This window comes from Urocampus carinirostris, chromosome 2, assembly GCF_059441175.1.
Source record: "Urocampus carinirostris isolate Australia breed hairy pipefish chromosome 2, RoL_Ucar_1.0, whole genome shotgun sequence".
NCBI lineage: Eukaryota > Metazoa > Chordata > Actinopteri > Syngnathiformes > Syngnathidae > Urocampus > Urocampus carinirostris.
The window spans coordinates 53,095,250-53,108,320 of record NC_142350.1 but is presented as its reverse complement, the minus strand read 5'-3'; the positions used below and the strand labels follow the sequence as shown (position 1 = coordinate 53,108,320).

General features: G+C 41.0%; 1 non-coding gene across 1 annotated transcript; it reads left to right on the top strand.

Annotated features, from left to right (window-relative positions):
• The first annotated feature begins 11,580 nt into the window (after positions 1-11,580).
• On the top strand, positions 11,581-11,693 carry trnal-caa (transfer RNA leucine (anticodon CAA)). The gene is made up of 2 exons: positions 11,581-11,618; positions 11,649-11,693. It is a non-coding gene; the product is annotated as a tRNA-Leu (tRNA).
• The last annotated feature ends 1,378 nt before the right edge of the window (positions 11,694-13,071 follow it).

Sequence of the window (13,071 nt, the reverse complement as noted above, 5' to 3'; positions counted from 1 at the left end):
CCCACTGCCCGATGATTGCTGGGATTGGCTCCACCCTACTGAGGATAAGCGGTGCAGCTAATGAGATGAGATGAGATATTTAATATAAAAACTGTATTTTTAAGAATATTATTCATATTAAATATTTTGGGTAAAATGTTATTACGACAAAATATAAAACATGTATTTGTTCTTATCTTACAAAAATGGGGAAAACAACACGATTTCATGCCTTTGGGTTGAAATTTTGAATTCATTTTTGAAAGTACACCCAAAACGGACGGCATGGTGGAAGGGTGGTTAGTGTGCAGCCCCACAGTGCAGAGGTTCAGGGTTCAACTCCAACTACCGCAACCTCTCCGAGTGTAGTTTGCATGTTCTGCCCCTGCGTGGGTTTCCTTCGGGAATCCCGGTTTCCTCCCACATTCCAAAACTATGTCAGGTTGATTGGCCGGTCTAAATTGTCCCCTCGGTGTGAATGAGCGAGTGAGTTGTCTGTATCTGTGTGCTCTACGACTGGCTGGCAACCAGTTCAGGGTGTACACCTTCCACTGCCCGAAGATAGCTGGCTTGGGCTCCAGCACTCCCGAGACCTTACTGAGGTTAAGCGATGCAGATAAACCCAGCAGTGTTGTTGTCTGCACCAAAATTTAGCAATGTGTGACCTATATCCAGTGCTATTTTGGATTTTTATTTTTTATTTTTTTTTTTTCAAAATTGGATTTTTATCCAATTGGACTTGTACGCTAAGGCCAACAAAATTACGGAAAATATGGTATACAGGTAACATCTGACTTATGACTGGGATCGGTTTTGACCAACATTTCACCATCTGCTGCCTGGAGGGTAGTGCTCGATTGCTGTGCCGGCTGGCTGCCAAAATTATAGTGGGCGTTGCCAGGCTGGTATGTGATGGGATGTGGGGCACTAAAGAAAAATGAGCTTGTGCTGGAAAAATGGATCATCTGCATGCCATTATTGGAAATGCGTGTGGACGTAAATTGAGCCGGTCGTAAGTTGGACGTTACCTGTACCTGTATATCGGATTTTACGTTATGTAAATCAGAGAACATAGTCATGCATTGTTCTAAATGAAACTGTTTTATTTATGATTTCTCTTCCTTATTTCATGCTCTCTTATCTTGATTATTTAATGGAAATAAAAAAAATAGTCATATACACGGGCAAACAGGATCATATTAGCCTATGTTAAGAAATATTTTTAGTGATATTATTACAAAAGATACTTAAAACTATCTACCTTCTTTAGAAACCTATTTTAAGTAAGTGATTTTTTTTATGGAGTCAAACAATTTAAAAATGTACACATATATACATAAGATTTTTCCCCTAATTAAGTTTTTTTTCTGTTTTTACAATACCAATTTATTAGACAAAAAAATCGTTGCTCCCTTTGTGCTGGCCTGTAAACGGCTGACGTTGGTGGTCTGGAACGTGACAAGCGAACAATGGCCATTCGGGGTAAAGAGGCTTATAAAACAATGATCGTCAAGAATAATAGAGCTAGGCTGGCTGTTTACTGCACTTACACGGCGCTTACAATGAGTGGTCGACGGAGGCAAATGATGATGAGCAGAACAATGCAAAGACTCGACACTGACTCACTTGCATGGTATTTTGTTTAGCATGCTGTATAGGATTCCCATTATTAGGCAATATGCGTCACAGAGAATTTGGGAATAGATTTTAATGACTCAACTTTCGGAATTTTTCATTTTAGGTTGGAGTTGGTGGTCTGATTCGGTCAAAATCTGAAATAACCTATACCTTGAAAAATAATGAAAAATTCATGTATCCATTATAAATGAAAAGTCCCCTTTTTTAATCAAACTTTGCATCTAACCAGCAATTTAGTCCCAAACATGTGGGTGTATATAATACCCTTATAGAAGTGTATTAAAAAGAGTAATAATACCCTAAGTGTTATGATTTGATGGTCGTGATGATGAACCTATGTGGGAGAGGCAGGAACTGCAGGCAGAGGTTCTTAAAAAGAGGACGGTATTTATTAGCAAAAATCAAGACAAAAGTACCAAACATATAAGTGGGCACGAAGGCAAATATAAGTCAAGTCAAGTCATGTTTATTTGTATGAGGTTGCAGATTGAATCTCAGGGGAAAGAGCATTCCACAGCAAGGGGGCCCGAATGGAGAAAGCTCTCGAACCTGCAGATCTCTTCTTGGCTTTTGAGATCACTGGTAGACCAGCATTTTCGGAGCAAATGTTCCGGACCGGAACATAGGGGGGAAATCCCTGGACAGCCACCATGTCGTGCATCTATAGATTTCAGACCTTTAATAAGTGATGTATTACCATTGTCTTTAGAAATTTCTTCCGGTATGCCTTGAATCTTATTAACTTTCCGGAGAAATTTTCAACATGTCACCTAGTGTTTACTATGTTTGTGTACTGTAATGCTAAATCTATTTCATCCTGGATGGGGGATTAGCGCTTGTGAGGCCCCTTCTCAAGGTTTCTTTTTTCCTCACGCTGAGGTTTTGAGTTTTTCCTTGCCCGCATGTTGGTTTAAGATCAGGTAATTGTGTAATTGTAATCCTCTGCAGTCCTTTGAGACATTTTTGTGATTAAGGGCTACATGAATAAATGTGACATGACTTGACATAAGGTCATGGGCTGAATGGGCAGAACTATCTGGAATAATCTGTTGCCTCGTTAGCGATGCTAGTGTTGAAAAGGATTTTGGGGTTATTCTTTTGTGCCGCAATCACCTTCGAAAAATAGGCTGATTTTGCAGGGGCAAGGGCAGCTTTATACTTTGACAAGTTGTCACACCAGGTTTGACGGAAAACCTCAAGCTTGGTAGCGTGCCATTTCCTTTCAGATTTTCTGCAGTGTTGTTTAAGCGATCTACTATCATCAGTTAACCAGTGCGTTCGTCTTTTAGATCGTGATTTGAGTCGTAGGGGCGCTACTGAATCCAGGACACTAGCCAGGGTAGCATTAAACTCATTCGTGAGTGAGTCAATAGAGCCTTTATATAAAGGAAACGACGCAACTACTCCTGAAAGAAGATCAGAGAGCTCAGAAACTCTGCCAGTCTGTCGTCTGCTAAAACTTTAGTTTCTTTAATACAACATTTAGCCAGCACCTCAAATGTAACTAAATAATGATCAGGAATAACGATAGTACATGGTAACACCGTCATGTTTGAGATTGAAACTCCAAATGTTCAGAAACTAAAAAAACAAAAACAAACTTCACAAAGTTCGAACTAAAAACAACATCTGAAACTGGAATGGGAAACGGTAAGGAATAGAGAAACAAAAACAAACACAGAAACCTGGCGCGGAAGTGAAAATGACACAAGGAAGGTGACAGGAGAACTCAAAATGACCCGACAGAGTTACATGGACAAAAATGATCTTTTAAAGGGTTCTGGATGATCAGGCATTGGACACACCTGTGCCCAGTTCAAAATGCCAGTTGGGTCCCTCTGGTGGTGGGAGCTATGCCACACCCTAACACTAATACAAACGCTTTATACTAATATAATTGAGTGTTTGTAAAGTAAAGCTATCGTATCGTTACTCTCGAGTAAAAAAGATTGTACTCTTAAAATCAATATTTTGTTGATTTTTTTTTTTTTTTTTTTTTTTTTTTTAGAAAGATATCAATTATTATTGTTCCCTAAAACATTTACTTTGAATATTCTTCCATGAATCGGTTAATTCATGAAACACACAAACTTTTTCTTAATGGAGGGGCAGTCGGCCAAAATCACTCTTCCTCCTCCCGAGTCCTCACAAATAAAATATGAAAATTTGGGTTTGCTTCAGGCTTAGTCCTTCAAACGAAGTTATGTAGTCAAGCTCTGACTGGTTCAGGCTTTGATACCCGGGGGCCCGGACTGGCTGGATTTCTTTCGGCCCTAGCGTACCTCCAAAATGCGCCCTATGTTGCAACACTCATCCCCTCCGAATCTCAGGTGGTGCCGTTAGCATTGCCACGGCCTATTCCTTCAGCATGCTCAGCCACTTGTGACCCGCGCCAGGATCAATAGTCAATTCCATTTTGCCACGACAGGTGCCAGATAGACTTGGATTTGCTCCGCGATTACAAGTCCAAGCTCGACTGACCTCGAACCTTCCTAGCTTTGTCGCAGCGTGCATTTTTGATTTCCACGTGGATGAACAAAACAGTTCTTCAAGCGTGAACGTCCAATATGACAGATAATCAAACACATGACTCAAAACAGTCATGTCAAGACATATTGTGATTGGCGCCGCCATGGAGTTTTCTTTTTAACTTGGCTTCTTCAAACTCTGAGTTTTATGATTATGAGAAATGTTCTGCCCAAATCAAATGATAGGGTTCCTAAAGTTTGGGGCAAGTTAAATTCAAGCCGTTTAAACACTTTTTTAATGCCTTTTGAAAAGTCATTTAAAAAAAACACACAATTGAAACACACAAATCAAACAAAAAAACACAAATATTTCTTGTGCACAATACATTCTGCCTCATACACATTACCATGCACAGATTTTGGACATGGCGAAAAACATATCTGTCCAATGTTGCTATTTCCATTGTGAGTAGACGTAAATCATGCGTCTGCTTTAAAAGGCCCGACTGAAACCATATCATCGTTTTGATGGTTCCGTTATTGTGGTCCCACAATGTTACTAAAGTAAATCGGTGAATTTTTAAAAAAGACAATTTATTAATGTTACTAAATAGTTTAGATCAAACAAATATAAATCTTATTCGAGTGTTCAAATTTTTAAGACATTTGAAAAATTGATTAAAACGTTTTAATACCAATTAAGTCCTTATTTTTAGAATCATAAATTCAATGCCATTTAAGGGGCCGGTCACACAGACATTTGCGGCTGAATCACGGCCAGAAATATCTGCCAGTGAGGCGGACGCTATTGGACGCTTTGAGATCGCAATGCAGACGAGATACAGCAGTGCTTAACACGCGGTCGGAAATTCGCGCGCGGGTGGCAGCGCGAAAAAGTTTTGCGCTGCTCAATTCTTCAGAGCGCGGGTACACAGCCTTTCCTGAGCATATCAAGGCTGAACCACGGCCAGAAATTTCTGGCCGTGAAGCGGATGCTGTTGGGCGCTGTTGGACGTTTTGAGACCGCCATATAGACGAGATACAGCAGTGCTTTACTCGCGGTCGGAAATTCACACGTGGTTGGCCGCGCGCAAAACTTTTGAGCTGCTCAAAAGTTTGAGCACGTGTTAAACCGCGTGCCGCACACGTGGTCAACACGAGGTAATGACGCGGAAATGACGCGGAACGACGTGCTCTGGCCGCGGCCAGGGCGTGGTTACACATGGGTAGGACGGGAAATTTCAGCGGGTAATCGTGGGTGGAGCATGGTAATAGCATGTTCTGCGCCTGTATCGCGGTGTTATTACGTGAAATTAGCGTGCACGCGTGTGACAGTCAAACGCCTTTCTCCGCGTATATACAGCGCGATTTGCCGAGCACACGTCAGTTGCGCTCGAGACGTCAAGGGGGTGAACATGGATCCCCGTCAGCGTAGTGACCTCGTCTTAATCCATTTTTATTTCTTGACATTTCTTTTCAAGATAATAAAATAAAAATAATGCCATAGCTTGAAATCTTGATCTTCAAGGGACTGTGTCTTGAGCGGTTATGATTTCTACAGCCCGGTGTTATCCGAGAAATGCATCCCTGCCGAGATTTTCATCCCCTCGCTACTACAACCACTTTTACCTCGTTTTATCTCACTTTTAGGGAATGTAATGGCGAACATATAACCAAAACCACTTCGTCTTGCATTTGTTGGAAATGTAATACAACTTAAACCATTCCGTCTTTGTTTTTGTTGTGAACGTAATCGAACGGTAAATCCTCCCCCCCCTCGCGTGAACGCGCATTCTGCTGCGCTTCCAACGAAAGCGATCGTATTCTATATAAAACGCTTATTAAAACTATAAAGCGAGCTAATTATAACAATTGGGAGATCCTAGTCTATATAACGCGTTTATTTAAACAATAAAGTGCGATCGTTTTCTACAAAATGCGTTTGTTAACGCGAATGAAAAGGTCACCAACGTCAATGCACGCTTACAACAAAAGCGATCGCAGCAGAATGCGCGTTCACGCAAGGGGGTGGGGCGGTGTGGGTGTTGCGTAGGAGTCGGATTTGGGCACAACACCGGCTCGGGAGCTTTAATACCCGTGGTCCACACGAGAAAATGACGCAGAAATGACGCGATGAGGAAGCGGAACAGTCGCCGGCGTCTGTTTTGCGGGCATACCACCGATGAACAGCGGGTTGGCCAATTTTGCGCATTTTCCTTTGCGGGCAACCACGGGCAAAAAAAAAACGCAAATTTTAGCCGTGATTCAGCCGCAAACGGCTGTGTGACCGGCCCCTAAGACTGTTCAAAGATCTGCTGGAACTCTGAATGGTTGTGCAATTCATGTTATTTTTAAAAACTCAGATTGTAATTGTTCTCGTTTATCTTTTATAAAACAAATATTTAAACACATAACAATGGCTAAGGATTCCGAAAACAGGAAGAAATAAACTTACATTTGACAAGAAGGGATAATGATAAAAGTTTTTGTCATGGCCAGCATGGTCGCCGTGGCGACCGGTCTGCCCCGCCCCCTGGGCACCAGCTGAAGCAGATCAGCTAATTGCGTGTGTGCTACTTAAGGTTGAGTTGTGGGTATTGCGGGGGCTGGCTCATTACACATTTTCCGTTCTGTTATGCCCTGTCCTGTTTAGTTTGAATCGGAGGAAACCTGTACCTGCCCATTCTGAGTGTAAGAATGTTTTTGTTCTGTTTTGTCCCGGAGTTTTGGACGACTTTTATTTTGTTAAATAAAAGTTATGATTGTCACCGCAAATGAGTTCTCCCTTCCTGCCTCCGTTCTGGTCCGCCCCTCCTCGTGACAGTTTTAACAGAATCCATGTTGGTTCCTATTTGTCATGACTACAAAGTCTATTTTTCAACAAAAATATGAAAGCCAAAAATGGTGCACTGCGTATTGAACAGTATGTACTCCAAATTTTTTTTTAACAAAAGTGTTTTTTTCCCCAAGTGATTTGGGGATCGAGTGCCAATATTATCACAAATGGCACTGCTCGTCATTGCGGGGGTCCTTCTCATCTCTGAAGAGAGGATGGCGTTTTATCACTAAAAACAACAGAGATCAGATGATGATTTTCCAAAAGCAGGACGTCTTTCAAGTCACACTTATTTATATAGCCCTTAATCACAAAACGGTCTCAAAGGACTGCACAGGATTACAATTACACAATTACCTGATCTTAAACCAACATGCGGGCAAGGAACAACTCAAAACCTCAGTGTGAGGAAAAAGAGAAACCTTGAGAAGGGACCTCACAAGTGGTAATCCCCCTTTCAGGATGACCAGTGTGAATTAGAGTTAGCATTACGGTACACAAACATAGTAAACACTACTACCACTCTACTGAGACGGCTCTGATTAAGGTAACTAATGATCACCTACTGGCAATGGACTCTGGCGCTTTATCACTTTTGCTGCTGCTGGACCTTAGTGCTGCTTTTGACACAGTGGACCATAATAACTTACTAGAACGGTTGGAAAAATGGATTGGTCTCTCGGGAACCGTCCTCTCATGGTTCAGATCCTACCTCTCAGATAGGACGCACTGTGTTAAATATGGCGAAATGACATCTGAGCTCTTTAGTGTTACCTGTGGTGTTCCGCAGGGTTCAGTGCTTGGCCCCATTCTTTTCAGCATTTACATGCTTCCATTAGGTGATATTATTCGCAAGTATAATATCAGTTTCCACTGCTACGCAGATGACACTCAACTATATCTTCCGTTGGAGGAATCTGCCACACTAAATTGTGGAAATTTGGAGGCCTGCCTCACTGAGATAAAAGAGTGGATGTCACTCAATTTCTTGCGTCTTAACTCGGAAAAGACCGAAATGTTAGTTATTGGTCCATCTAAATGCCGTGACTTATTCTCAAAAACTGCTGTGAACATTGACAAATGTCACATCACACAGAGTGACTCAGTTAATAATTTAGGTGTCATATTTGACCCCGATCTGTCCTTTCAAACACATGTGAAGAAAATTACTAAAACCGCTTTCTTCCATCTTCGTAACATTGCTAAAATTCGTCCTATACTGTCTCAGTCAGATGCGGAGATTATAATTCATGCGTTTGTTACCTCCCGTCTCGATTACTGTAATGCACTTCTCTCCGGTCTCCCGAAATCCAGAATCAAGAGTCTTCAGCTGGTACAAAATGCTGCAGAGAGGCTTTTAACTAGGACAAAAAAGTCTGATCACATCACGCCGATTTTGGCTAACCTGCATTGGCTCCCTGTTAGCCTAAGATGTGATTTCAAGGTTCTCTTAGTATTATACAAAATCATACATGGACTTGCTCCCTCCCAAGAGCCAAGAAGTGTTCTGCTGGTTCGAGAGCGTTCTCCATCCGGGCACCGGTGCTGTGGAATGCTCTTCCTCCTGAGAGCCGATCTGCAACCTCAGTGGAAATGTTAAATCTAAGCTTAAGACTCACTTCTACGCTATAGCATATGAATATCCTATACTTTTTGTGGACAATATCTCTGTATTATTTGTGATTGCAACAGTCTTTGCTCTCTGGTAATCCTGGAAGGGGGATACCACATGTGCGGTCCCTTCACAAAGTTTCTTCATTTTCCTCATGTTGAGGTTTTTTGAGTTTTTACTTGCCCTCATGTTGGTTACATATCAGGGGATGGTGTAAAAATAGTCCTTTTGAGACTCTTTGTGATTAAGGGCTATACAAATAAAAATGACTGAAACTTGACTAAGTAACATGTTGAAAATTTGTCCGGAAAGTGCATGACAGCAACAACGCCAGGTCAACTTTTCCATTTTATAAATGTTGGTAGTTGTCTTCTCCATGTAGAATGGGTATTCTGGTCTACAATGGGTGTGGGGCTTCAAATCAAAATCACCTCGTAATTTACAAGAGCTTATGCATGTGCAGTGGCTTCAGGCTATTTATTTTTCTGGTGCAAAATTGGGATATTATTTAAAGTTACAATTGAAAGTTAGGCAAGACAATGTGGGCGGCAGTTCAAATCCCCCTCTTGACATGTCGGTTTTACAAAATCATCTCCTCAAGTCAAGTCAAGTCATGTTTGTATAGCCCTTAATCACAAAAAGTCTCAAAGGGCTGCACAGACCACTGATTATTGCAAACCACAGACTATTATGACACCATCCGCTGATCTAAAACCTTCATGAGGGCATATAATACACAGAAATTGTCAACATAATTTGGACATTATAGAAAGTAACAATTGAAAGTGAGGCAAGAAAGTTACTTACAATACCAGGACATCTTCTGGTGAATACCGCCATTGAGTATGAGGTTATGGATGTCAGAATGGCTGAGTGGCCTAATATGCCAGACTTAAAGCACTTTACCTTCTCCATGTACTATGGGTATTCTGGTCTCTAACAGAGGCTGGGTTTAAAACCCTCTCCTGACGTATCTTATTTACAAAATCACATCGTGATTTACAAGGGATTTTGAAAGGGCATGCGTAGTGGCTCGAGTGTATTACTACTTCTGGCACAAAATTTGGACATTATAGAAAATAACAATTGAAATTTAGGCAAGACAAGAAGTTACTTACAAAACCAGGATATCTTATGGTGAAGTCCGCAATTGAGTATGTGTCCATGAATGTCAGGATGGCCGAGTGGTCTAAGGAGCCAGACTCAAGGCACTTTACCTTCTCCATGTACTATGGGTATTTTGGTCTCTAATGGAGACGGGGGTTCAAATCCCCCTCCTGACATATCTATCTTACTGAATTACATCATAATTTACAAGGGATTTTGCGAGGGCGTGCGCAATGGCTCGAGTCTATTACTACTTTTGGCGCAGAATTTTGACAATATATAAGGTAACAATTGAAAGTTTGCCAAGACTCTAGCTACTTATGAAGACATTATATGAGGTAACAATTTAAAGTTAACCAAGACAACAGGTACTTATAAAACTAGGAAACCTTTTTGTCGAATTTCCAATTTAAATAAGAATGAGTCTATGTCAGGATGGCCGAGTGGTCTAAGGTGGTGGCCTCAAGGCACTCTACCTTCTCAATGTACTGACGGTATTCTGGTCTCTAATAGAGGTGGGGGTTCAAATCTCCCTCCTGACATTAAAGTTTTACTAAATCGCATACATAGGACTTTTACTAAATCACATCGTAATTTACAAGGGATTTTGTAAGGGCATGCGCCCAGGCTCAAGTCTATTATTACTTTTGGCGCAAAATTTGGACATTACATAAGGTAACAATTGAGAGTTAGCCAAGACACTGGCTACTTACGAAACCACCCTTCTCCTTTTAAGAAATATTAGTAGAATTTAGAATGACTAAGTGGTCTAAGGTGCCAGACTCATTACCCACAATCTTTTCCATATATTACGGGTATTCTGGTGTGTCATGGAGGCCGGGGTTCAATCTCCCTATTTTACTAAAGCACATCGTAATTTACAAGACATTTTGCAAGGGTATGCGCCAATGGCTTGAGTCTTTTACTACTTCTGGCGCAAAATTTGGTCATTATATAAAGTATTAATTGAAAGTTAGCCAAGACAAATACTCACAAACCCAGGACATCTTCTGGAACATTTCCGCCATTGAATAATTGTTTATGGATGTCAGGGTGGCTGAGTGGTCTTAGGCGCTAGACTCAGGTCATTTGACCTTCACCATGTACTATGGGTATTCTGGTCTCCAGTAGAGACAGGGGTTCAAATCTGATTCCTGATATATAACTTTTTCTAAATCACATCGTAATTTACAAGAAATGTTGCAAGGGTATGCGCAACGGCTTGAGCAAATGACTACTTCTGGCGCAAAATTTGGACATAAGGTCAAAATTGAAAGTTAGCCAAGACAATAGTTACTTACAAAACCACGACATCTTTTCGGTGAATTGCCAATTTAGATAACAAGGCTGTTAGGATGGCCAAGTGGTCTAAGGTGCCAGACTCAAGGAACTTTATTCTCTCATTGTGTTATTGGTATTCTGATCTCTAATTAAGATGGGGGTTAAAATCGCTCTCGTGACATATATTTTTTTCTAAATCACATTGTAATTTACAAGAAATTTTGCAAGGGCATGCGCAATGGCTTGAATCTATTACTACTTCTGGCGCAATATTTGGACATAATATAAAGTAACAATTGAGAGTTAGTCAAGACAATAGTTAGTTACCAAACTAGGACATCTTTTGGGTGAATTCCCAATTTAAATTAGGATATGGGGCTGTCATAATGGCCGAGTGGTCTAAGGTGCCAGACTCAAGGAACATTGCCCTCTCAATGTGTTATTGGTATTCTGATCTCTAGTAGAGAGAGTTTTTCTAAATCACATCGTAATTTACAAGAAATTTTGCAAGGACATGCGCAATGACTTGAGTGTATTACTACTTCTGGCGCAAAATTTGGACATTATGTAAAGTAACAATTGAAAGTTAGCCAAGAAAAAACTTCCAAAACCAGGACATCTCTTCGATCAGTCCCACCATTGAGTCTCAGTTAATGGATGTCAGGATGGCCGAGTGGTCTAAGGCGCTAGACTCAAGGCACTGTACCTTCTATATGTACTATGGGTATTCTAGTCTCGAATGGAGGCGGGGGTTCAAATCCCCCTCCTGACATAAAAGTTTTACTAGATCACATCGTAATTCACAAGGGATTTTGTAACGGCATGAACAGTGGCTCGAGTCTATTACTACTTTTGGAGCAAAATTCGGAGATAAGGTAACAATTGAAAGTTAGCCAAGACAATAGTTACTTACAAAACCAGGACATCTTTTCGATGAGTTCCGCCATTGAATCTGAGTTAATGGTTGTCTAAGGCGCCAGACTCAAGGCACTGTACCTTCTATATGTACTATGGGTATTCTGGTCTCTAAGAGAAGCGGGGGTTCAAATCCCCCTCCTGACATATCTATTTTACTAGATCACATCATAATTTACAAGGGATTTTGCAAAGGAATGCACAATGGCTTGAGTCTATTACTACTTCTGGCGCAAAATTTGGACATTATATAAAGCAGGGGGGGGGGCTAACCCGGTCCTGGAGAGCCGCACATCCTGCATGTTTTGGAGGTTTCTCTGCTCCAATGCAGATGTTCCAATCACCTGGATTGTAATCAAGACCTCACAAAGCCTGCTAACAAGCTGGAAATTGGTGTCACCTGTGTTGGAGCAGAGAAACCTCCAAAACATGCCGGACGTGCGGCTCTCCAGGACCGGGTTAGCCACCCCTGATATAAAGTAGCAATTGAAAGTTAGCCAAGAAAAAACTTCCAAAACCAGGACATCCTTTCAATGAGTTTCACCATTTAGTCTGAGTTAATGGATGTCAGGATAACCGGGTGGTCTAAGGCGCCAGACTCAAGGCACTTTACCTTCTATATGTATTATTGGTATTCTGGTATCTAATAGGGGTGGGGGTTCAAATTCCGCTCCTGACATATCAGTTTTACTAAATCACATCGTAATTTACAAGGGATTTTGTAAGGGCATGCACGGTGGCTGGAGGCTATTACTACTTTTGGCGCAAAATTTGGATATAAGGTAACAATTGAAAGTTGGCCAAGAAAAATACTTACAAACCAAGGACATCTTTTATCGTTGAATCCCGCTATTTAGATAGAATAAGTGGATGCGAGGATAGCCTTCTGTGCTATGGGTATTCTGGTCTCTAATAGAGGTGGGGCTTCAAATCTCCCTCCTAACATACCAATATTACTAAGTCACATTTTAATTTGCAAGGGATTGCTCAAGGGCATGCGCAGTGGCTTGAGTCTATTACTCCTTCTGGCGCAAAATTTGGACATTATATAAAATAACAATTGAAATTTAGCCAAGACAAATAGTTACTTACAAAACCAGGACATCTTTTAGTGGTAGTGATTGACCACGCATAAATGGAGTAAAAAATGAGCCCACTAAAATTTAGAATAATTGACTTTTCTTTCTCTGCAGTTTGATGTCATAGAGTGTCGTCAGTACAACAAGAAATTTGCT